At 44.6% G+C, this 24906-nt stretch overlaps 1 pseudogene; it reads left to right on the top strand.

The window, feature by feature from the left end:
- The first annotated feature begins 18101 nt into the window (after positions 1-18101).
- Positions 18102-19152, top strand: LOC114896218 (annotated as a pseudogene).
- Positions 19153-24906: the final 5754 nt, after the last annotated feature.

The raw sequence follows: 24906 nt of genomic DNA, 5'->3' as shown, positions 1-24906 counted from the left end.
GCCCAACACCGATGGCTACTTCTGCTCTCATCTTCACCTCCAGACCAAAGCCATGGTGGATTCAGGAACTCATGGCAACCTTGTCTGCCCAACCCTGGCCCCAAGGAATATGCTGCACACATGACCCAAACCCAACCTGGGTCCCTGAAGAGATACTGCTGATCTGTGACCTCTGTCTGGAGGAAAGAGGGCAGTGGGATCTCGCCATGACCCAGAGCCTCGTATTCTGAACCACACAGAGACCCACACCAAGAGGCTGCTGTGGTCGACCACACTTGGCCCGCAATTTCCATGGTCCCCAAGTTCCTAGATTCATCAAGGACACCCAGTTGTTCCCAGGGATCCTGATTTCTCCACGCTGACCACTGCAAGATACGACTCCTTGTTAGAAGGAGGGGGTTTTCTTGACGTTAGCCCAGGCTGTAGTCTCTCAGCAGCTAGAACGTCCGTTTGCCCCTGGGTCTGGCCTACCCTGACTCGGCTCCATAACCAAGGACGCAGCACCTGTTCCCCTGAGGGTCGCCACCATGCGCTACAGGAGGACACACGTTAGGAGGGTCCATGTGAAACAGGAGGCCTTGCCTCGGGGAGATCCGCAGCACCGGGCCCAGAAGGTTCCATTTTTAAACCAACTCTTCCACATGATTCTGATGTTGGCTGAACTGAAGAACCACTGAACTAAATGATAACAAGTATTTTTTTTTTGTTTCCCCCAAATTTTAAGTCTCAGATTGACCCTCGTACATTATACTTTTCCATGTACAACAAGGTTCATTGATACTAGCAACTGATCTGAAATGACTACTTTAAGCCTACATATTTTGTTTTGAAAATTTCAAAGTATCGTGTCTTAGTAGTTTGCGTTTACCTTATACTTACAACTCCTCCCCCTCCCAACATCTGTGCAACTATTTTCATACATTTTACTTCTACATATGTTATAAACCCCATTTACTATTTTTGCTTTAGTCAACAATCTTTTGAAAAGCTATAAGAAAAAATACTTTAAATATTTATTGTTATTGTTTCTGTTGCTCTCCATTTCTCTGTGTAGATCCAAATTTCCATCTGGTGTAATTTTCTACAGCCTGAAGAACTTCCTGCAACACCTCTTGCAGCACAGGTCTGTTCACATAGTTATCTCAGCTTGTTTGTCTGAAGAAGTTTAATTTTTGCCTTCAGTTTGGAAAAATATTTTGACTGGATACAGAAGTCTGGGTTAATAGATTGTTTCTTCCTTTGGGTACTTTAAAGGTGCCACCACACTATTACCTTCTAGTTTGCTGAACATCTGACAAGAAATCTACTGCAATTGTTTTTCTTCTGTTTGTAATGTTCCCCACCCCCATCCCCACCCCCGGATGCATTGCATATTTTCTCCATGTCTTTGGTTTTTAACAGTTTAGTTATTATATGTTTAGGCAGATTTTTGTGCTTTTTGGGTTTAAGGAGTCTACTTATTTATTTTTGTGTTTCTACCGTCAGGGTTCTCTGAACTTCATGGATCTGGAGTTTGTTATCTTGCACTATTTTTCGAAAATTTTTAGCCATTATCTCTTTAAATGTTTCTTCTGCTCTATTCTTTCCCTTTTATTTATTATACTGGGACTCCAACTGAATGTGTTAGATTATTTGATATTGTCCCAGAGCTCTTGTTGGCCCTGTTATAGTTTTTTTCTTCAGTCTTTTCTTCTTTTTGTGTATCACCTTTTACAATTTCTGTTGACCTATCTGCAAGTTCATTCACCTTTCCTCAGCTGAGACTAGTCTACTGGTAAGCCTGCCGAAAGAATTGTTTTATATCATTTCTTTTTAGTTTGTAGCATTCCTATTTGTCTCTTATAGTTTCTGTCTCTCTGCTGAAATTTCCCATCTGTTCATGCATACTATATATCTTTTTCTCTAGATAATTTAACATATTTATCTTGGTTATTTTATTTTTATTTATCTATTGGCTGCACTGTGCAGCTTGTGGGATCTTAGTTCCCTGACAGGGGATCGAACCTGGGCCCACGGCAGTGAAAGCGCCGAGTCCTAACTCCCAGGCTAACCAGGGAATTCCCTACCATGGTTATTTTCAAGTCCCTATCTTAGACTTCCAACATCTGGGTCGCTAGTTCTGGCTCTGTTGGTTGCTTTATCTGTTGGCAATGATTTGGTTTGGTTTGGTTTTGCTTTGCTTTTTAAAGTATCAACTTTGGATTGACTGCTGAAAACCATGCATAAAGAAACAGTAGAGATCAAAGTAAGTAGTTTTTATGCTCATAACAAATCATTTTATGTGTGGTTCCAGGGGTGAGGAGGTTGTCTATCTAGTCAGGAGTCGGGCTGGGTTTGAGATTTTTGGGTCTTTAATCATTACTTCCGGTGCGCTACAGGCTGCCTTCCCTTACAGTGGGTAACGCGCTGGTGGGTTTCTCTCAGTGTCCCTGCTCCATCCCCCCCCTCAGCCATTCCTGGGTCCCTGTGCCAGACCGAGGTTCTGTCTCCTGCCCCTGCCCCTCCTGCAGAAATAGACGGCTACTGTTTATGATTCGTGCTCAGCTCCTGGTGGTAGGAGGAGGAATTTTCTGTTGTCCTGAGTCTTAGGTAAGCCCTATGAATCTGGGCCTTGACATAAGGCAGGGGTCCCCAACCCTGGGGCCACCGACTGGTACCGGTCCGTGGCCTGTTAGGAACCAGGTCGCACAGCAGGAGGTGAGTGGCGGGTGAGCGAGCCAAGCTTCATCTGTATTTATGGCCGCTTGCCATTGCTCGCATTACCACCTGAGCTCCGCCTCCTGTCAGATCAGTGGCATTAGATTCTCATAGGAGCACAAATCGTAGTGTGAACTGCGCATGCGAGGGATCTAGGTTGCGTGCTCCTTATGAGAATCTAATGCCTGATGACCTAGGGTGAAGCTGAGACGGTGATGCTAGTGCTGGGGAGCGGCTGCAAATACGGATTATCATTAGCAGCGAGTCTGACTGCACAGAGACCATAATAAATCAATTGCTTGCAGACTCATATCAAACCTTATCAGTGAGTGGCAAGTGAAAACAAGCTCAGGGCTCCCACTGATTCTGCATTATGGTGAATTCTATAATTATTTCATTACATATTACAATGTAATAATAATAGAAATATAGTGCATAATAAACGTAATGCGCTTGAATCATCCCCAAAGCACCCCCCCACCCCCACTCTGTGGAAAAATTGTCTTCCACGAAACTGATCCCTGGTGCCAAAATGGTTGGGGACCACTGACATAGGTTTTCAAAGCATTCCTGCCCCTCCTTCCCATGGAAGCTCCACTCTGCCTATATTTGCGGTTGGTCTTGTGTGGGAGAAAGTCTCCTGTCCCACCCCTAGCAGCAACAGATCATTGTCTGTCCTTGGACGAGAGATTTAACAGCTCTTCTCTCAGTAGCTCAAGGCTTTTGCTTCCTGGCAGAAAAGGGTAATGGGAAAGGACAGAGTTTTATGTCTGCTTCCCAGGAGTCTGAAGTCCTCGTGGGAAACTGTGCCACTGAGTGGACTCTCTCCAGGGTCCTGCCCCCAAGCACTCCTGTGATCACCTGGAGAGGCTGAAGAAAAGAGCCTGCAAGCAAGTATGAACGTCCCTGTGTCCCAGGCCCCGCTGTCTGAACCTGATCTTCCAGCCCATCTCTGGCCTTTAAGGATCCTTTGCAGTCAGCTGCTCTCTTTGCCACGGTAAGACAGCCAGCTCTCTCTCCTTCCCGTGCCAAGCCTGGGGTGCTTCATGCATCTCATCTCTCTTCTACGGGGCTCTCCCTCTCTTCGGAATTCGGCCCACAGAGCTGTCTTGCACCTGAAGCTCTCTGAAGGGCTTAAGAAATGCTGTGATTTGACAGATGACTTGGAGTCTCCTTGTTGTTAGGATGGGAACAAATCTCTCCTGAGGCTTCCTTCGTCGTAAAAGGAGGTGGACGTCTAACATCCGGCATTTAATACTAAACACTTGCGTGATTCCAGGGGCTGCAACAAACAAATTCAGCCCCTTCACGGAAGAAGTTCACGTTTTAACGTGTGTCCAAGTTCCCGCATCCTGGGGTCTCGGTAGAATCCAGAAGGGCCCTGAGCAGGCTGAGGAGATGATGCACCAGGGTCAAAGCTTAGTGGGGTTGGGAGGCACCTGGGGTCACCTGGCGAGGGTGACCAGAGGCTGCAACCCAGGACGGGCAGAAGGTGAAACCAGGGGCTAGCTCTCCGGAGCAGGGCCAGATACACGAGAAGCAGCAATGAAAGCTATGAATCAAAGAAAGGAGGTGCGGTCCATATACACAATGGAATACTACTCAGCCATAAAAAAGATTGAAATCCTGCCAGTTGCAGGAACATGGATGGACTTGGAGGGTATTATGCTAAATGAAATAAGTCAGAGAAAGACAAATATTGTATGATATCACTTACATGTGGAATCTAAAAAATACAACAAACTTGTGAATATAACAAAAAAGAAGCAGACTCACTGATATAGAGAACAAACTAATGGTCACCCAGTGGGGAGAGGGAAGGGCGGAGGGGCAAAATAGGGGGAGGGGAGTAAGAGGTACAAACCGTTAGGTATAAAATAAGCTACAAGGGTATATTGTACACCATGGGGAATACAGTCAGTATTTTATAACTATAAATGGAGTCAATAACCTTTAAACACTGTGAATCGCTATACTGTATACCTGTAACATGTAATATTACAACTACACTTCAGTTAAAAAATTAGATTAATGCATAAGATGAAAGGAACAACACAAAACAAAGACAGCCCCCAAGCAGACAGTTAAAGGACTGGCCACGTCCTAAGATGGAAGCCCCTCTCACGCGTGCTGCTTCGGGAGGGTACGCTGTCCTCGGCTGGCTGACTTAGAGCACTGCAAGTGCTGATATGCGGTCAAGACAGAGCCAGGGTGGCCGGAGAGGACGGGGCCTACGGACCCGTCTAAGCAGCAGAGGCGAGAACATTCTCACGTGGTTGTCCTCCGGTCATCTGTTACGGGCTGAGCTGTGTGTCATCTCTCTGTTCCATGAGGAGCCCCGAGTGTGGTCATTAGAGATCAAAGTGTGGAAGAAAACAGAAGACATGTCTCCTCCTACCAGAAGTTTAAGATTCAGGGCTCGTGAAGCAGCCTTCTTTGATTAGCTGTGCAACAGCCCGTTCTTAGATGAGAACCCAGAAAACCATCATTTCTAATTCTGAGAGTCTCGTGCTTCTCAAATTTAAGGAGCACATAAATCCCCTGAAATCTTGTGAACGCACGGACACTGGGACCACAGCCCTGGGGTGGGCCCGAGAGTCTGCATTTCTAACGAGCCCTGGGAGACACAGTGCTGATACAGTGCAGGGACCACTCGCTGGGCAGCAAGTTTCCAGAACACAGACCGGGCGCTGATCTAGGATCCACCGAGCGCTCCTAGAAGGTCTGCAGCCCTCCCAGCTCTCCCACCACTAAATAAACCCTGGGAGGGGCAACTTGTAACTCTGCAAGTTGACTAAAAGGATGTCTCAACTTGAGGACCTGAAACTGAGGCTTTTGTGAAGGGCCTCGCTGTAGCAACCGGGACTTCCCCAGGTTTCCAGGACAGAGCTAACACACAGCAAAAGCGCTGATGGAGTTCCATCAAAGCAACTATCAAGCACCCACTCTGAGCCAGGCACTAAGCATTTTAGGTATGTTGCTACCCACCCCCCCCCCCGTGTTCATTATTTACTTACTTTTCCACATTAATACACTCTACCAATGAATGTATTACCATAAGCCTGGGACAAAATACAAGCCTATTGTTTGTCAATTTCAGTTTGTCTGCACATCTCTAATCCTTCCCCTAACCCCTGGAATCTACCCTCCCAGCAGAAGGACGTACCCTTGTCACTCCATTACTCACAATCCCTGAGTGCTTCTGCTGTGTGTTCTTCTATATTAAGTGACATCTCAGTCAGCGGACACAGTTTATGCTAAAGCCAACTAGACATCTGCTGCTACCGGTGAGATCGTCTAAAGTTACCACTTCCTTGAAGACGTGTACACTGGGCACACATCTTAAGACCAGTTCCCAACGTAACACAGAACTCGTGGGGTCTTATTTAATAACAGATCTGTTGGCATGGAAGTTGTCACCAAAAAAAAAGTTCCTGCTGATACTTTAAATGGGAATATGATCCATATGAACCCCTTGTCTTTTCCTTAGAGGTTTTGTTATCAGCCTCTCCGTGGCAAAAATTATTGAACACTTAATTTCTATTAGGAGCAATGATATTCAGCTTTTCACTTTAGATAAAATCACGGTTCCAGGCTCCAAGTCTCTAGGTCCCAAATCCATCTTTATCTGATCGTTAGTTCCTCAAAAAAGCTATTCCTAAAAATCACTGTAAATTCAACCGTGAAATGGTGGGTCTTGTTTGGAATTTTCCTCTGGGAATCAAAGAGGACCACGTACCCTGCCATCCCCCAGTGCAGCGCTGCCTGAAATGCAGAGTTCTTTCACGGGCGAGGTGGAATTGGTGTGCTCAAACGCCCTGCTTCTCTATACATGTCCGTACACATGCACAGGGCAGATTCCAGCTCCCCACCGAGTTGGTTTCCTTCGTGAACGAGACTGGAGGCGATCCCTCGCACTTTCAGGCAAGCCCCTTAAGTGCTGGCGTCCAAGTAGCCACATCCTCTCTCCTCTCGTGGTGCTCCAAACGGGGGAGCCCTGTCAGCTTGCCTCCCCAAGTGATGGCAGTGTGGGCCACGCCTGGGAGGGACACGGATCTGGGCGAGACATGAGGCTGCCACCGTAGCAGAATCTAGCCTACCCTGAGTGACCTGTTTGGTTTATCATAAGTGACAAGTTTGGAAAACTCAAAAGGTAAACAAAGATCTCCCTGAAGAGAAATGATCTAAAAGTTTCTTCTTAGAACACTTCTTCAGGAGGCGTACTTCAATGGCTCTAAAGCAGGGTTATTTTAGCCCTTTCTTGCCCTTTGAAGAGAGTGGGCTCCACCTCCTAGAGGGTATTAGAAAAGCTGCACTCAATTCTGGGTGCCATGCCTGGGTCCCCACCTCTGCACCCAGCAGCGTGCTAATAAACACTTTGCATGGGTGATCTGCTGTTTCCTCCACACACCTACGAGGAGGAAACATTACAACCGAGAGCAGAGAGGAAACGTGCCCACAGTCACATGGCCAGGAAGTAATGAAACCAGGATCGGACCCCAGGACTCCGTTATGTTCTTAGTAAACGGAGTACTTACAACATACTGACTTATCTCTATCCCCACACCCTACGTACAGAAGACATACCATCTGGAGATGCTGACTTTATACTGGTGGCCCCACAGATCTTTGTTAAAATCCACACATATTGCTTAGGAAGAGTAAGTCTTCGAAAACAGAGGTGAGGGGGAAGACGATGAATTGAGAACCCACTGTGTGCTGGATGCTGCTTTCCTGCTTTGTATTCACAACCTTTATGCCAATGAGGTGCTATCTCCATTTTACAGATGCACAAACTGAGGCTTGGAAGGAGGTTAAATAACTTGGCCCTAATACATGTACTGCATATCAGAATTAGATTTCAATCCAAAATCTGTCCTTTATGTGGCCCGTGCTCTCCCCACACGTGACGGTACAAGGTGTTTCAGAAGTGGATTACAAGAAAGCCAAGTTTTTCTGGAGGTTGCTAGAAAGATCCGGTGCCTGGCCAGCTGCATCATGAGGAATAAGGCCACGGGACACACCAGGGAGGAGAAACGCTGTAAAGGGAGCTGAAGAAAGCTCGTCTGCTTCGTCTTTCCATCCCACGGCCAGGCCCAGGCCAGAGCAGAGCTGCTTTGTCTCCCTCTCCGATCTGACTGAAATCAGAGTACTTTTAAGGGGAGTACTCAAATCGGGTACTCTTAAGGAGAAATCAGAAATTTAACTGGTTTTTTGATAAACTGATGAAGTTTTACTTTGGACAGAAAAAGGCAATTTAACTGATGGCCAGTTTTCCCACTAATTCTATTCTCCCCTTCTTTCTGGACACAAGGCACTCAGCTGGGGAACAAACTTTCAAAAACTGGAGAACCAAACCTGATTTCTATCATGATTACTTTTAACTACGAATCAAGTAATGTTAACTAAACTAACTAAACTAACTAAAACTAAACTTAAAATATGTAAAATCGCTTATTAATATTTTTATACTTTTTGCATGATGAAGTATATTGGGTTATATAAATATGTTTTTGCATGTTGGATCTGTTGTGTTTGAGAAAATCTATTATTAAAATTAGTTTTACCTGAAAAAAACAAGAAGCGTTATTATAGTAGCTACTTTGACGTCTTACTCTGAACATTCAGATTATTAATTAATGGATTTGCATTTTAAACATTTTCTATGTTAAAGTTTCCAAATCTTTTATTTAAAGGTAAAATTTAATTAACGAGAGCACTCCACCTATGAGTCATCTTACTAAGAAGGGCTTTACCTCATACAAGTGTGGCTGAATAAAGGCTGATGGACAAGGATACCTACAGTATGGTTGCTATTATATAACAGAACACGCACTTAGCATATAAATTATTTCTAAAACCACAGAGGCCAAACCACAATGGAAAAGTCAGCTACTCTGGAGAGAAATAGCAAGGTTAACTTCTGCAAAGTTTCCTATTCAGGTATGCATTCTAAGGTGGCCTATATTTCTAATGCTTCTTAAAGCCCACACGATGAGTTAGTCTCTATGAAAAAAATGTGTATTTTTGGAGAGTTTGCCTCTCTGGTCCTGTATTCAGTCTCACAGACAGGCTTTAAATATTGGGAGATATTTAAACTATTTCACAGCACTACAGGTCTCACTCCTTTTTCAACATGCAGAGATAGACCTCAGAGAATCCTGGAGTTTTTTATCAACTCATTTTTTGAGAATTACTTAAGGAGTAGACATCACCTATAAAAATAGCCTGATATCTATATATACCTCCCTCCCTGCCTTTCGGATTCTAGTAACCTCAGAACTGGATGAGGGAAAATCTGCTGGATTTTATATCTTGAAGCAAGTAATTTAGTAGATGATTTTGTCCACACCGCAGCAGTTGAGAATATTTCTTCCCAGGAAGTTTCTGCGGCTAATTGATCCCGAAAAGTCAATCACTGATAGAAGTGATAAGACAACTGTGTATGGTGGGTCATTACTGTATCAGCTGATGGCCCAGTCTCCAAAGAGGAAGACAAAGACAGCTTCACATTCCTTCCCTGCAGGAATCATCGATCCCCCCCCGCCCCCCCCACCCCGCCCCATGGTCACTTTCCCTCCTGGGGTCCAGTCCTTGCGCTTTCCTGCCCCCTCCTCCCGCCTCCCTCCTCCCGACCCATTTCTCTTTTTCACTTTCTCCCTTGTCTGTCTCCTGTGCTCTCCCTCTCCATCCTTACTTGACCATAATGAATCAACCAACATTTATTTCTTTGTTCTTATAAAGCTGGCCATTTTATAGACTTACAGTGTTATAAACTTACAGAGTGTTTACACACTGCATTGCCAAGTTTTTAGAGTCTTCTATTTTCTCAGTAGGAAGTTTTAAAGGTTCTCTGCTCTTTCTTAGGAGACCCGTTGCCGAATGTCTGTATAAGCCCGTGGTGATTCTTCTTTTCTTTTTCAGAGAGCTGGAAGTAGCTGCAGATGAACCGCCCCTCCTCCTCTAGCGCCGAGACTTCAGAACGCATGCTGGGTAAATGAGCTAGTTTGACTCGCTCCTACTACTAGGCATATCACAACAGATGATGTTATTTAATACCTAAACATGACACAGAACAACATGACACAGTTTTAGGTGGGTGGTTTTTTTGGGGGCGAGGGTTGCTTCTAATACATTAATTTTAGTAATTAGTCTCAGTAACTTTGAGCAAGACTCACTAGACAACAGTATGCACGCAATGTTTTCTTAGAATATGCTGGCTGCTCGCTGAGAAGTCCCATCTGCTTTCTCTACAAAACATTGCTTTCTTCTGCCCTGCGGTTACACCTTCTGGGCAGCATGCTGACGGAGCAAGAGAGGCACGCAGCCCAGCAGCTTCCCCCAGGGCAGTTGTTAAAGGGAAATTCTTCTTGTCAAATATTAGAACTTGATTATGTGTCATGGGCGGATAAGTGGCTTTCCATTCCCCCCTCCTCAGCCCCTGAGGCACCCTGAGAGGCCTGGGCTCCTACAGCCCAGTGTGAAAACACGGAACCAAGCGTCCAGCACCCTCAGCTGACTCGTGAGAGGCAAAGTCCACAGAAGGGGCCGAGCTGAGAGGTCCAGAACCCAGTTAGTTTGACTACAGCCCAGGATTCCTTCTTTCAAACAGACCACTTCCAATTTCCAATGAGCATTCGTTCCTCATTATGTTTGTTTGCTAATTCCACCTAAAGTACATATCCTACTGGGCAAAAATGGACCAGTTCTTTTTCCTGAGGCTCATTTGAACACCTATGTTAACACCTAAATATTTTGACTTAGCACTTAAAGCTCAGAATATTTTGGTCACCAACTTTCTAGAAAATGTCCAGATTTCATTAAACAATCATTTGGTAATGGTAAATGGTAATGGATAGGTCAATGAAGCCATTTAAATGTTCATTTACTATGATTTACCTTGATTATATACAAACTCCTTCTCCACTGATACAGAGTACAACCAAAGAAAATTACTAAAGCTTCACTTTTTGAAAGACATTTCAATAAGTTCACTGGCAAGTCAGCAGGTTAACATTCATTTTTTTTGTAGAAACATGCGTACAGAAGTGTAGAAAGCAAGGGGCCAACCTCCAAAAGTCGGTTCATCTCCTAATTTACTATTTCAACTCTGCTTCCTGCTCTGAGGCTCTGCAGCACATATACCACATCACCCTTTGGATTCATAATTCTGTACATGTTCACCATTTCATGAAAGATCATAGACAGCTATGAAAGGTTGCTGCCTAAACTTTATTTAAATTCAAGTGGAGTAATCCAAATTGTGAGAAATCACAGTAAATGAGACAGTATATGACAACTTCAACAACGTTTGAGGTAAAAATGGGAGTACTCTGAGTCACTTTGAGACACGACCCCTAGAACAGGCGGCCTGGTAATAGGTAAGGAATGAATCAGGATACATTGTTGACTAACAGATGCAGGGTAGGGGGGTTTCATTCGTTGCAGAGTTGTCAAGTGGAAGTTCACAGATCCCCCTCTAGAAATAGCTCAGGGTATCCTATCCACTAAGAGAGGCACAGTTCCCTTTCCATATGTTTTCCTGCCTCTCCACCTCACTTTATGGACATGGGTTCTCTAAAAGACATAAAATTGTATAAAGTAAAAATTATAACAGGCAATTCTTGGATTTGTAACACATATAGAGGTAATAACAATAACAGCACAAAAACAAGGGAAGAGGGAATAGAGCTAGGCAGGAAACATGTTTCTATATCTCAGTGGAAATAATTTAGGATAAACCTAAAAAGATTCTTATAAGTTGAGAAGTATATTGTAAGCCCCAGAGCAACCACTAAGAAAATAACTTTAAAAAGATACTGATGATACACATGAAGGTTGTTAAGAGAGCAGACCACAAGAGAAATTCCTCATCACAAGAAGAATTTTTTTCTTTTTATTATATCCATGAGTTGATGGATGTTAACTAGACCTACTGTGGTAATCATTTTACAATACATGCAAATCAAACCATCATGCTGGACTTAGCACCTTACACTTACATAGTGATATATGTGGAAAATACACACACACACACACACACACACACACACAGGAATCACATTTACACTAGAAAAGATAAGGAATCACAGTTACACTAGAAAAGATACACTTAATGCAAAAGAAAGCAGCAAAGAAAGAACAGAAAAACAAAAAATACATGACACATATAGAAAACAAAAAATTTAAATTGCAACCATAAATCAAACTATATCAATAATAATGCTAAATATGAATGGATTAAACAATCCAATCAAAAGGCAGAGGTTATCAGACTGCACTGAAAGAAAACAAAAAAGATCCAACTATATGCTGTGTACATGAGGCAAACTTTGGATCCAGAGATACAAACAGGCTGAAAGGAAAAGGTACATCATGCAAGCAGCTACCATAAGAGCAAGAATGGTTATACTAACATCAGGCAAAACGATTTTAAAAGGACAAAAAAAAATTGCTAGAGATCAAGAGGGACATAATGATAAAAGGTTCATCCATCAGGAAGATGTAACAATCACCTAATAAGAGAATTCCAAACTACAGGCATTTTTGGACAGAATGAGAGAATTGAAGGAAGGAATAGATTGTTAAACAGTAACAGTTGAAGATTTCAATGCCCCTTTTTCAATAATGGATAGAAAAACTAAGAATAAGATCAAGGAAACAGAAAACTTGAACAGCACTACTAACTAACTAGACTTAAAAGACGGCTATAGAACATGCTACCTAACAGCAGGAGGATACACCTTCTTAAGTGCACATGAAACATGCTCCAAATGCAAACCCAAACCACACTGTGATACGACTTCACATCCACCAGAACTGCTACACTTAAAAAGAGAAATAGGGCTTCCCTGGTGGCGCAGTGGTTGAGAGTCCGCCTGCCGATGCAGGGGACACGGGTTTGTGTCCCAGTCCGGGAAGATCCCAAGTACCGCGGAGCGGCTGAGCCTGTGAGCCACGGCCGCTGAGCCTGCGCGTCCGGAGCCTGTGCTCCGCAACGGGAGAGGCCACAACAGTGAGAGGCCCGCGTACCGCAAAAAAAAAAAAAAAAAAAAGAGAGAGAGAGATAATAATGAGTGTTGGTAGAAGCTTTTGACAAAATTCAACACCCATTTATAATAAAAACTCTCCAGAAAGTGGGCATAGAGGGAACCTACCTCAACATAATAAAGGCCATATATGACAAACCCACAGCCAACATCGTTCTCAATGGTGAAAAACTGAAACCATTTCCTCAAAGATCAGGAACAAGACAAGGATGTTCACTCTCACCACTATTATTCAACATAGTTTTGGAAGTCCTAGCCACGGCAATCAGAGAAGAAAAAGAAATAAAAGGAATACATATTGGAAAAGAAGAAGTAAAACTGTCACTGTTTGCAGATGACATGATACTATACATAGAGAATCCTAAAGATGCCACCAGAAAACTACTAGACCTAATCAATGAATTTGGTAAAGTTGCAGGATACAAAAGTAATGCACAGAAATCTCTTGCATTCCTATACACTAATGATGAAAAATCTGAAAGAGAAATTAAGGAAACACTCCCATTTACCACTGCAACAAAAAGAATAAACCTACCTAAGGAGACAAAAGACCTGTATGCAGAAAACTATAAGACACTGATGAAAGAAATTAAAGATGATACAAACAAATGGAGAGATATACCATGTTCTTGGATTGGAAGAATATTGTGAAAATGACTATACTACCCAAAGCAATCTACAGATTCAATGCAATCCCTATCAAATTACCAATGGCATTTTTTACAGAACTAGAACAAAAAATCTTAAAATTTGTACGGAGACACAAAAGACCCCGAACAGCCAAAGCAGTCTTGAAGGAAAAAAACGGAGCTGGAGGAATCAGACTCCCTGACTTCAGACTATACTACAAAGCTACAGTCATCAAGACAATATGGTACTGGCACAAAAACAGAAATATAGATCAATGGAACAGGATAGAAAGCCCAGATATAAACCCACGCACCTATGGTCAACTAACCTATGACAAAGGAGGCAAGGATATACAATGGAGAAAAGACAGTCTCTTCAATAAGTGGTGCTGGGAAAACTGGACAGCTACATGTAAAAGAATGACATTAGGACACTCCCTAACACCATACACAAAAATAAACTCAAAATGGATTACAGACCTAAATGTAAGACTGGACACTATAAAACTCTTAGAGGAAAACATAGGCAGAGCACTCTTTGACATAAATCACAGCAAGATCTTTTTTGATCCACCTCCTAGAGTAATGGAAATAAAAAGAAAAATAAACAAATGGAACCTAATGAAAATTAAAAGCTTTTGCAAAGCAAAGGAAACTACAAACAAGACAAAAAGACAACCCTCAGAATGGGAGAAAATATCTGCAAACAAATGAATGGACACAGGATTAATCTCCAAAATATATAAACAGCTCATGCGGCTCAATATTAAAAAACCAAACAACCCAATCAAAAAATGGGCAGAAGACCTAAATGGACATTTCTCCAAAGAAGACATACAGATGGCCAAGAAGCACATGAAAAGCTGCTCAACAGCTCTAATTATTAGAGAAATGCAAATCAAATCTACAGTGAGGTATCACCTCACACCAGTTAGAATGGGCATCATCAGAAAATCTACAAACAACAAATGCTGGAGAGAGTGTGGAGAAAAGAGAACCCTCTTGCACTGCTGGTGGGAATGTAAACTGATACAGCCACTATGGAGAACAGGATGGAGGTTCCTTAAAAAACCAAAAATAGAACTACCATATGACCCAGCAATCCCACTCCTGGGCATATACCCTGAGAAAACCATAATTCAAAAAGACACATGCACCCCAATGTTCACTGCAGCACTATTTACAATAGCCAGGACATGGAAGCAACCTAAATGCCCATCGACAGACAAATGGATAAAGAAGATGTGGCACATATATACAACGGAATATTACTCAGCCATAAAAAGGAACGAAATTGGGTCATTGTAGAGACGTGGATGGATCTAGAGACTGTCATACAGAGTGAAGTGAAGTCAGAAAGAGAAAAACAAATATCGTATATTAACACATGTATGTGGGACCTAGAAAAATGGTACAGATGAACTGGTCTGCAGGGCAGAAATGGAGACACAGATGTAGAAAACAAACGTATGGACACCAAGAGGGGAAAGTGGCGGGGAGGTGGTGGTGATGGGATGAATTGGGAGATTGGGATTGACATGTATACACTCATATGTATAAAATGGATAACTAATGAGAACCTGCTGTATAAAAAATAAATAAAATTCAAAACTTCAAAAATAAAATAAAATCATATCCACCTTCATCTCACACACACACAGAAATGAGTGTTGGTGAGCATGTGGAGAAATTGCAAGCTTCACAGGCTGCTGGCAGGGATGTAAAATGATGCAGCTGCTGTGGAATGCAGTTTAGCAGTTCCTCGAAATACTAAACATGGGGTTATCATATGACTCAGAAATTCCACTTCTAGGTATGTACTCAAGAGAAAACGTTCTCCCAGAAACTTGTATGCGAATATTGTGCGAATATTCTTAGTAGTATTATTCATAACAGCAAAAAGTGGAGACAACTCAAATGTCCATCAGCTTACGAACTGACATATCAAATATGGTATATCCATACAGAGTATTACTCGGCAGTGAAAAGAAATAAAGTAGTGATAGATGCCGCGACATGGATGAACCCTGAAAACATTATGCTAAGTGAAAGCAGGCAGTCACGAAAGAACACATATTATAACATATCGTATAACTCCATTTATAAAAGAGGCAACTCTCGAGAGTCAGGAAGTGGTTGTCTTGGGGGAAGGTCGGAGGGGTGGGGAAAAGGGAGAACGACTGCCAATGGGTATGCGGTTCTTTTTGGTGGTGATGAAAATATTTTAAAACTGACTGTGGTGACGGTGGCACAACTCTGTGAATGGACTAAAAACTGTTGAACTGTACACTTGACATGGGTGAACTGCATGGTGTGTACATATCTCAATAAAGCTGTTTAAATTACTGGAAAGTGAGAGGAGCTGCATTACGGCATGTTCCGGCCTGCAATGCACACCCTGGCCATTTTCTGGCCCCGAAGTTTGTCTCAGCTATTCCAGCTTGTTCTTTGCTGAGTTACACCCAGCAACTGGGTGTGGGACTGTAGGCTGCAGAGAAAATATTTCTATATTTCTGCATGGTTAGGGCTTACGGAACAAATTTTACTGGGACCTTGGACAAAGGGCAGGTCTTTACTGAATAGAGATTCACCTTTCTCATGATCTGTGCTTACATTTCAAAAGGGTTTGAGACCCTGGAGCCATGGAGATATTCCAGCAATCTCTCCTCCTGGAGACATTTAATTACATTCCAAAGAGTAAGAACCCAGGAGCCTTCCCCCTTTCTTCCTGAGGAGGATTTACTTATACTGGGAGAATCGAGTTGCTTTCCCTCTCTCAGGAGGAGAGAGGAACAATGTGCGTATAAGCCCGCAGATTCTTATTTCCGGGTTTCTCACCTACAGTACAGACCCCCGAAAGGGGTAAGGTGACAGCAGTCTGGCCCTCACCACCTCACCACAGAAGGGGAAACACTAGAGCAAAGGAAACAAATCTGGTTATCGCTCTTAGGGATAATCAGTCCCCACCCAGGAAACCCCAGCTCGACTTTCAGGACAACACAAATAAACATGGGCGTGGAAAAATTACCAAGGTATGTCCACTCCGGCCCTCGCCACCATCAGAATCAAGTCTAGGCCACTGTACAGATTTCAACCAAAACTTCAATGCAAATCACTACCCGATGTGTCTGCAGTGAGCAGCCCCACTCCTCAGACTCCACAACTCGCTCTCTCAACTACGTCCTGGTTCTGCTGGTGGATAGAAGCCCTGCTCATCTTGTCAGAAAATGCTGAGGTCCCGCCTCTACAACTTACACAGTCTTACCTGTAAAAGAGGAATAAGTAACTCCCCCTGAGCTGTTGGGAGCATCTGTCACTGACCTAAAGGGACGGCGGAGACTGAAACAAAGTTCCTGCCTGGTGAACTCCCATCCTCCTGGGAGAGCGCTCCACCAACTGAAAAGGTTGTCTTCAGCTGTTTTTGTCTATTACTACGAATGGCGGTTATTAGTAACAGCCATTAGTAACAGTTCCCAATGCAAATCATTTGTTTTAAGAGGCAAGGTAAAAACAAATGAGAATACATCTATCATTCCTTACATTTCTGTGGTATGTACTAAACAGTCTTGCTGGCTGAGAAACTTTCAGGAAGGGGTCTTTGTAAACGTCAAATTTAATGCAGTCTGATTTCTGATGAAGGAGTAAAGGCAGTTCGGTGGAGAAGGGACAGTTTTTTCTCCAATGGTGCTCGAACAACTGAGCATCCAATAGGTATAGGGTTGGCCAAGAAGTTTGTTCGGGTTTTTCCATATGATGTTATGGAAATAATAAAATTAAAAAATAAAAATCCTGCTGCGGTACCACCAGGCTGTTTCTTTTCCCATCTTCCTAGGCTCCTGGCTGGTTTTACGCCTGATTCTCCATCCTGTATCTTTCCAAGAAACTGCATTTCTGTCTAGGTTAGGGATAGACTGAGACTGTTGTCTGCAACCAGGAAGCTTGCCATTGAACCAGAGGGTACAAAACAAGCAGCTGACGGCAGCAGGCTGCCGAGTGCCTCTGTGACGCTGAAACCCCTGGAGCAGGTGTGATGCCCGGGAGACGACCAGATGTGTCCCTCTGGATGGGTGGCCAGGAGGCCGCATGCCCGCTGCGTGAAGGCTTGTGAGAACGGGGAGAAGATGGGTGCCAACGGCGCTGCGGACTCTCCCACCAAAGGTTCTCAGGATTCAAGTTTCATGAAGAAACTTTCAATATTTCTCATTTGATCTACAGAATCTGCTCAAATTTCAGACGCCTACATATTTTCAATGACCAACGCTCCTTGATAACAGACTTAAACTGTTTTTCCGTCTCCACTGTTTTCTGTTGGCTAGACTCCTAGCCTATGGACTAGGGCAGGGCCTCGCTTAGCAGCCGGTAACATCTGGGATTACCTTCTGCTAGAGGAGGGATACGAAATGACCTATACAAAGCTAGCTATAAACATACATACTCTGAATAGACACAAGAGCCCGGCAAACTATAAATTTTAAAAGTCTGACAGATCGGCCGGCCCGGACCTAGGGGAGGAGGGCCGAGGGCGCTGGAGTGAAAACAAGTCTGCGGCGACGCCAACACGGCGGGCACGGCGGGCGGGAGACGGAGCTCTGTATCCACTTCGTCCCCGTGAACTGCCCGTTGGTGGAGGAGGAAGTTAGCAGCCCCAACTGGCGGGTTCCGATTACTGGTGCCACCAGGCTTCTTGGCAGAGCTGTGTACTAAGAATTTCAGCAGAGTAATCGGCATGCCGTGGGCTGTGGTTTTAGAAGAGCAAGACCAAAATCTGAGCAGCTTAATCTCTTGGAGTCTGAAGCAGTTCATCACATCACTTACGACTTTCAGCCCCATGTCCCAGTACATTGTGCGGCAGAGAGGCCAGATGTCGAAAATCAGCCGGACGCTGCTTCGCAACCTGGTGTCGATGCTTCCGGGAACTCGGGGAAGAAAGCTGCTGCAATCGGAGCATTTCTAATCTACATTAGCTCCGGTTATTTTTTGCTGGAACAAGCCCACCTTATAGAGAGGAAGACGTACCAAGTCCCCTAAATCTATATGGCAAAACAAAACTAGAAGGAGAAAGGGCCGTCCTGGAGAACAAGTTAGGAGCTGCTGTTTTGAGAATTCCTGTCCTGTATGGAGAAGTTGAAAAGCTTGAGGAATGTGCTGTGACCGTTGTTTGATAAAGTGCAGTTCAGCAACAAGTCTGCGAACAGGGACCACCGGCAGCGGCGGTTCCCCACACACGTCAAAGATGTGGCACTATGTGTCGTCAGTTATCACAGGGGAGGATGCGGGATCCATCAGTTAACGGAACCTTTCACTGGTCTGGCGATGAACAGATGACTAAGTATGAAACGGCACGTGCAACTGCACACGGCTTCAAGCTCCCCAGCAGCCACTTACGACTGATAACTGACAGTCCTGTCTCAGGAGCACAACAACGTCAGAGAAACGCTCAGCTTGACTCCTCCAAATTGGAGACCTTAGGCATTGGCCAGTGAACACCATTTCGAATTGGAATCAAAGAATCACTCTGGGGCTTCCCTGGTGGCGCAGTGGTTGGGAGTCCGCCTGCCGATGCGGGGGGCGTGGGTTCGTGCCCCGGTCTGGGAGGATCCCACATGCCGCGGCGCGGCTGCGCCCGTGAGCCATGGCCGCTGAGCCTGCGCGTCCGGAGCGCGGCGGGAGAGGCCGCAGCGGTGAGAGGCCCGCGTGCCGCAAAAAAAAAAAAAAAAAAAAAATCACTCTGGCCTTTCCTCATTGACAAGAGATGGAGACAAACGGTCTTTCATTAGCATTATGTGTGTTGTCGTTGTTGTTTAAATGAGAAGTATGTGGCACTTTTTAAAGAAAAAAGGAAACCGTTCTGTACCAGTGCTCTTTAATTCTGACTCATGATCTCTCAGGTGAATGATGCTCTTGCGCTGGTGAAACTAAGGAAACCAAGGACAATAATGCCTTGTTTGAAGCAATGAGTTTTCTGTTTATCATTTCGTTCTGGCTTAACTTGCTGTTTGAATATAGTAAATTATGATTCTCAAATATTTGGGAGCCAGGATGAAACACGTCTGCTGTAGACTTTTTTTTTGGATGAAATGCATTGTTCATTCCTATAAATAACCTCTACATTTTCAGGACTTTTGCATCTGTTGGTCCTTTTATGTTTTAAAGTATGTTAAACAGTATAAAACTCATTGGTGTTCATTATTTGCTCTGCTTGAGCTCAGATCAAAATGTTTGAAGAAACTTCATTTTTGCAGTTTAAGTGTAGTTTTTACGCTTGAGATGTTTCAACTTGTTATGTATATTGGAACTCCTGCAGCTTGATGCCTCCTGCTTTTGTAGCGGTGAACGGTGAGCAACGTGTGTATGTGTATGTATTTTTTTAATATGTATGAAACTGTCCTTTTCACTCCATGTCACCAAGTGATATTCCATATGTGTGGTTATACTAATAGTAATGGGCCTTGTAAGTCTTTTGACCATTCATGAATAATAATAAATAGGTACTGCTGGCATGGTAAAAATATAAAAAATAAAAATAAGTAAATCTGACAAATACCACAAACATCGCAAGATACAGGAAAATACATACTTTCATTAACTGTCTGCTGTATTTTTGTAATACATTCTTCCTACATTGCTTTAACGGCACACTTTCTGGTATCACCTCTTCATATCACAGTGACTTTTAAAAATATCTTCCTATGGAGATAATAATTTTACTCTAGAATGACGGATCAAAATGGTTTTTCAACTACTGACATATTTTAAGAGTTTCATCGATGGATGAATTCAATTACAATTCATTCTGGAAATGTCATGCATGTTAAGTTTTAGAACTGTCAAATTTTGGAAACCTTTTTCGAGTTCTTTTTTCACATGAGTTTGGAATTTATGGCATTTCAATTTTTTTTCAGTGACTAGTAACATTTTAGTAGCATACATGCTCTCTTTTAATTATGTCCATTCACCAGTTTTTCATTAATGTTCTTGTCATACAGCATATCATAGTGTTATATGGTCTTCATCAACATTTTGTGTCAAGTCAGTAGTAAATCTAAATGTTTTTCCAGTGTATTTGTATGATGCGCTCCTCTTCATTCTTTGGGTTATCGAACAATACAAGAGCCTAGTGATTATTTCTATTCAAAATCTAACTCATGAATTACTACGTTTGGTACGATCTGAGAAAGTATCCTGTTACAATTAGCTTTTAACGTCGGGATAACTTCTGATGTTCCATCATCTTCATCACACAGACCCCCAGCAGTAAGACTGAACAAAGATGCTCATCCTGTAAATTCAAGCTTGAACCTCACCCCTTAACAGCTCAGTCTGTAGTGCACTAAGAAATTACTTTTTAATCCCATAATTCTCTTGTGAAAGGAATTACAACACATTTTGGGGTGTTAAAATCATAGTTGATGTAAATTTTTATGGCAAACTGTGACTTTTCAAACAGTCTGGGTGTTTTTCATTCCATTACCACACCAGGTCTCCTTTAAGTGGTGTGCAGTCACAGCTAGAAACGCCCCTTGGGACACCACTGACAGGGACACAAGGAAAACCCAGACCGTGAACACGTTACACTGCGGGTAGCTCGTGGGTGGGGGCGGAAGAAGGCTTGGTGGGAAGTGGCATCTGAATCAGGCCTCGGGAGAGGAACAGAAATTCATCTGCCATTACCCAAGGCACTCTCTCTTCTCCTTGCCCTCCACATCCAAGTTAAACTACGTCCTGTGACTCTTACCTTCTTAGTGAAAAAAAATTAATATTTACTGAGTATTATTTGCCAAGAACACTGCTCAACACTCTGTATACGTTACTTATGTTACACAACAACCGCCCCGTTTGGTCAGGCAGTATTCACTCCCCCTTGTACGGATGAGCAAACTGAGAACATTGATAATAAATAACTTGCCCGACAGCACTCAGCCAGGAAGTTAGGTGTCCAGGATCCTGATCTATGCAGTGGTTGCAACATGTACACCCAATCCCTCTGCTACTCAACCCCCTGCACCTCTGCTGCCCCCACACTTCCTTGCTGGTGACACCCTTCCTCCTCAGAAGGGCCCTTGGCTCATTCCCCGTGAGTCCGGCAACCCTGGGCAGAACCCATCAGCCCACCAGTTTCCAGGGAACCAAAGTCCAAAGATCATCTCGAACATCATCTTTCTGGTGGTCCTGCTGTAACCTTCTCACAGGGCCCGTGAGAAGCACGCGGTGGCACAGATGTGGTATTTCCCAAGTCCCCATTACCGACTGTGCACAGAGCGTGCGCACACCGGCACAGCACCTGGCACCCAGCACCTTAAACGTTTGCAAACATCTGCTGGAATTCTGGTATACTTCCCCCACAACGGGATGTGCAGGGAGTCAAAGGGACAGAAGACAAGTACCTGGCACACCAAGGAGACAAAACACTTGCTTCCTCTAACCTGGGCCTTGAAAGAGGAGAAAGCGTAAGCATAGCCCAGGTGTGTGCAATGGGGAAGAGGGGTCAGGGAAGGTGGCACCGCAGCCAAACAGCCAACGCACCTGGGGCTGCAGGAGCGCCTGCCATCGAGACCCAACACCAGACTAAGGACGGTGGGTGCAGCACAGCATTCTGTATACCAAAATTTCAACGTAAGGTCAGATAAAAAACCACACACCACATGGACTGAGACAGAAAGGGGAGAGAAATGCTAAATGCCTGAAGTAAAAAGGGAACTCATTCATCAAAAATGTCCATTTCGGAAGAGCTACCATTCAGTTTTACAAACTATAAATGATTTAAAAGAGAGTTTAAGATCCATATCCAATAGTCTAGTGATTTATAAAACATGCCCAAATTGGCTTTTAGCAACTAGAAGTGTTTGAAAATTAAACATTTACGGGAAAAATAATTTCATTATCAAACCGGAAGATTTCATAAACTGCCAAAACAACAAACTCAGGTGAAAATATCCGAAATGACCCCTGTATATAAGGCATGGCCCAGACACCTCTATCCTGCTGCTCCCCTGTCCCTATTCCTCTCCATCCACCCTGAGATGCAGGCCCGGGAACCCCCTGCCCTCTCTTCTCCTTCCTTGGTTCCGGGGAAGCAGGACCGACTTTACCCAGAGTCACCATTCTGCAGAGGCAAAGCCCTGGTAAAGGCCCAGCGTGCTCCAGAAGGTGGGGAAGGGTCCACAGGTCCCCTCCCACTGCCGGTAGCAGCACAGACTGCCCCGCAGAGACGTGACGGGAGCCTGATGCCACATGAGAGGCCAGACCCATCTTACCTTGCTTTGCGATCCATTTCCTACAAGGCAGGAAGGTTGCTTTTTTTTTTTTCCATCAGGGTAGAAATTCTATGCTCAAAATTCATTTTCCCTCCTAACTCTGTAGTTATTGCTCTATTACTTGTAGCATCCGGTCAGGCAATTTCATTCTCATTCCTTTAAAATGATCTTGGAAGAGTCTTTTTTTCACACTAATCAGGATCCACGCAGCCGTGGGCCTGGCTTTCACTCATCCAGACACTCAGGTGTCTCTGAACCTATGCACGTTTCTGCCAATGTTTCCTGCCTCAGTTTTAACCCTGTGGGTGGACACGTAGCTGCTGCAGTCCTTAGTCAATCCTCTGTCCACATCTCCTGACCATTCTGTTTCCACCTTGGTCTTTTTGCTACACATGCAGGGAGTTCTTTACCTTTGAGGTTACTAATTTTTTTTTTTTTTTTTGCATTATCCCATCATTCAATCCGTCCATCGAATGACTTGGAGCAACAATTTTTTAATCAAAAATCATTCTGGGGGCTTCCCTGGTAGCGCAGTGGTTAAGAATCCGCCTGCCAATGCAGGCAGGGGACACAAGTTCGAGCCCTGGTCCGGGAAGATCCCACATGCCGTGGAGCAACTAAGCCCGTGTGCCACAACTACTGAGCCTGCGCTCTAGAACCCGCGAGGCACGACTACTGAGCCCGCGTGCTGCAACTACTGAAGCCCACACGCCTAGAGCCCGTGCTCCGCAACAAGAGAAGCCACCGCAATGAGAAGCCCGTGCACCACAGCAAAGAGTAGCCCCCACTCACCACAACTAGAGAAAGCCCGTGCGCAGCAACGAAGACCCAACGCAGCCAAAGATAATTTTAAAAGATCATTTTGACTGCACCATTTTCATAGTGGCCTTTTTTAGGTACAAACGTTCTCAAATCTCAAGTAGTGCAATTAGGTTTTTACTTTAAAATTACTTTGTTCTCTGAATCGTTTCCCCCAAGAAAAGCCATTCTGCTGGTTCATCTCAGCCTTTGTCACATGCTGTTCACTTTCCTCCTCCGTCCAGTGTGGATGACCCAGGAGAGTGCATTTCCTCTGCACTTGTTTCCACCAAATACGCCCCTTCGTACCATGGGGGCTGGCAGTGTAGACCGTGTCAGGAGGGCGGGTGGGTTAGTGTGCAAGGGTAGAGACCAGGTGGGGTCCCAGGCAGCCCGAGGCCAAGTCCAGGAGGGTCTGCACCTGGGCCGTGGGGCGTGCTCTTCCCCAGGTGAGCGCTGCCCTCCGGCACGTCCAACGGGGCCGTCGGTGCACAACCTCGAACCCCGCTGCTGCCCTGTGCCAGTGTCCACACTGAGCCGCAGACAGGAGGCCTGCCCACGTCCGTCAGGAGCAATGCTCCGACCAGCCGGAGGGGGGGGGGGGGGGGGGCAGCCAGGCCCGCTGTCCCTGAGCCACTCCTCAGACTTGAAGCAGGGGCCTCCCTGGGTTCAGGGTAAGGTCGGCTGTCCCCCTGAAAGCGTGCCGTGTCGTCCTCGGGCGGCAGCTGCCCAGCCCCAGCCTGCACTTCCCAGACCCCTGGATCTGTGCATGTGGTCGCCTTGGATCCTCACCGGGCACGTACCGGGGCTGACTTCTGCTCCAGGCACCAGGGATACACACTGCTTACAAAGTCCCTGCTCCAACGGAGCTTATGGATGACAACCCAGCGCATCTCAGACAGCAATGAGAGATGAATAAAATACACAGGGCAAACGTGACAGTGACGGGAGGGAAAACGGGCATCCCCTTCCGGCTAGAGCTTCTCTGAGAACGAGACGCAAACAAGCCAGCCCGGCAGGATTCTGCGGGAAGGACGATCCAGACGAGAGGCAGATACACCCCGAGACAGGACCCACCTTGGCAGCTCGCAGGTGCTGTGCCCCGCGAGGAAAGAGGGGCGAGGGGCAAAGGCAGGCGGCGGCCATCGGGGCAGGACCAAGGTCAGCACAATGGGGGCCTGGTTACTGTCAGTACGAAATACAAAGGGCGTGAGCTTTCACTCACTTTAGTCATCATCAATAAAACAAGACTTTTATTGACATCTGACACACAAAGAAACATCTGAAAAACTCCACCGTACAATACAGGTTTTACCATAAAAATGTTATTTCCTGGGTTAATGTTTTAATATGTACTTCTCAACAAAAAGAAAACGCTAATCACCCTCAAAACCTTCTATCTAATCAAGGGACACATGTGGAAACAGAGCTCTTTTTCACAGCTGAATTTTAAGCTATTAAAACTATCGGATCAGATGT

Source organism: Monodon monoceros, unplaced genomic scaffold (genome assembly GCF_005190385.1).
Source record: "Monodon monoceros isolate NGI ecotype Baffin Bay Population unplaced genomic scaffold, NGI_Narwhal_1 Super_Scaffold_15, whole genome shotgun sequence".
In the NCBI taxonomy this organism is placed as follows: domain Eukaryota; kingdom Metazoa; phylum Chordata; class Mammalia; order Artiodactyla; family Monodontidae; genus Monodon; species Monodon monoceros.
Note: the sequence above shows the minus strand (reverse complement) of the source record. Positions and strands in the feature narration are given on the sequence as shown.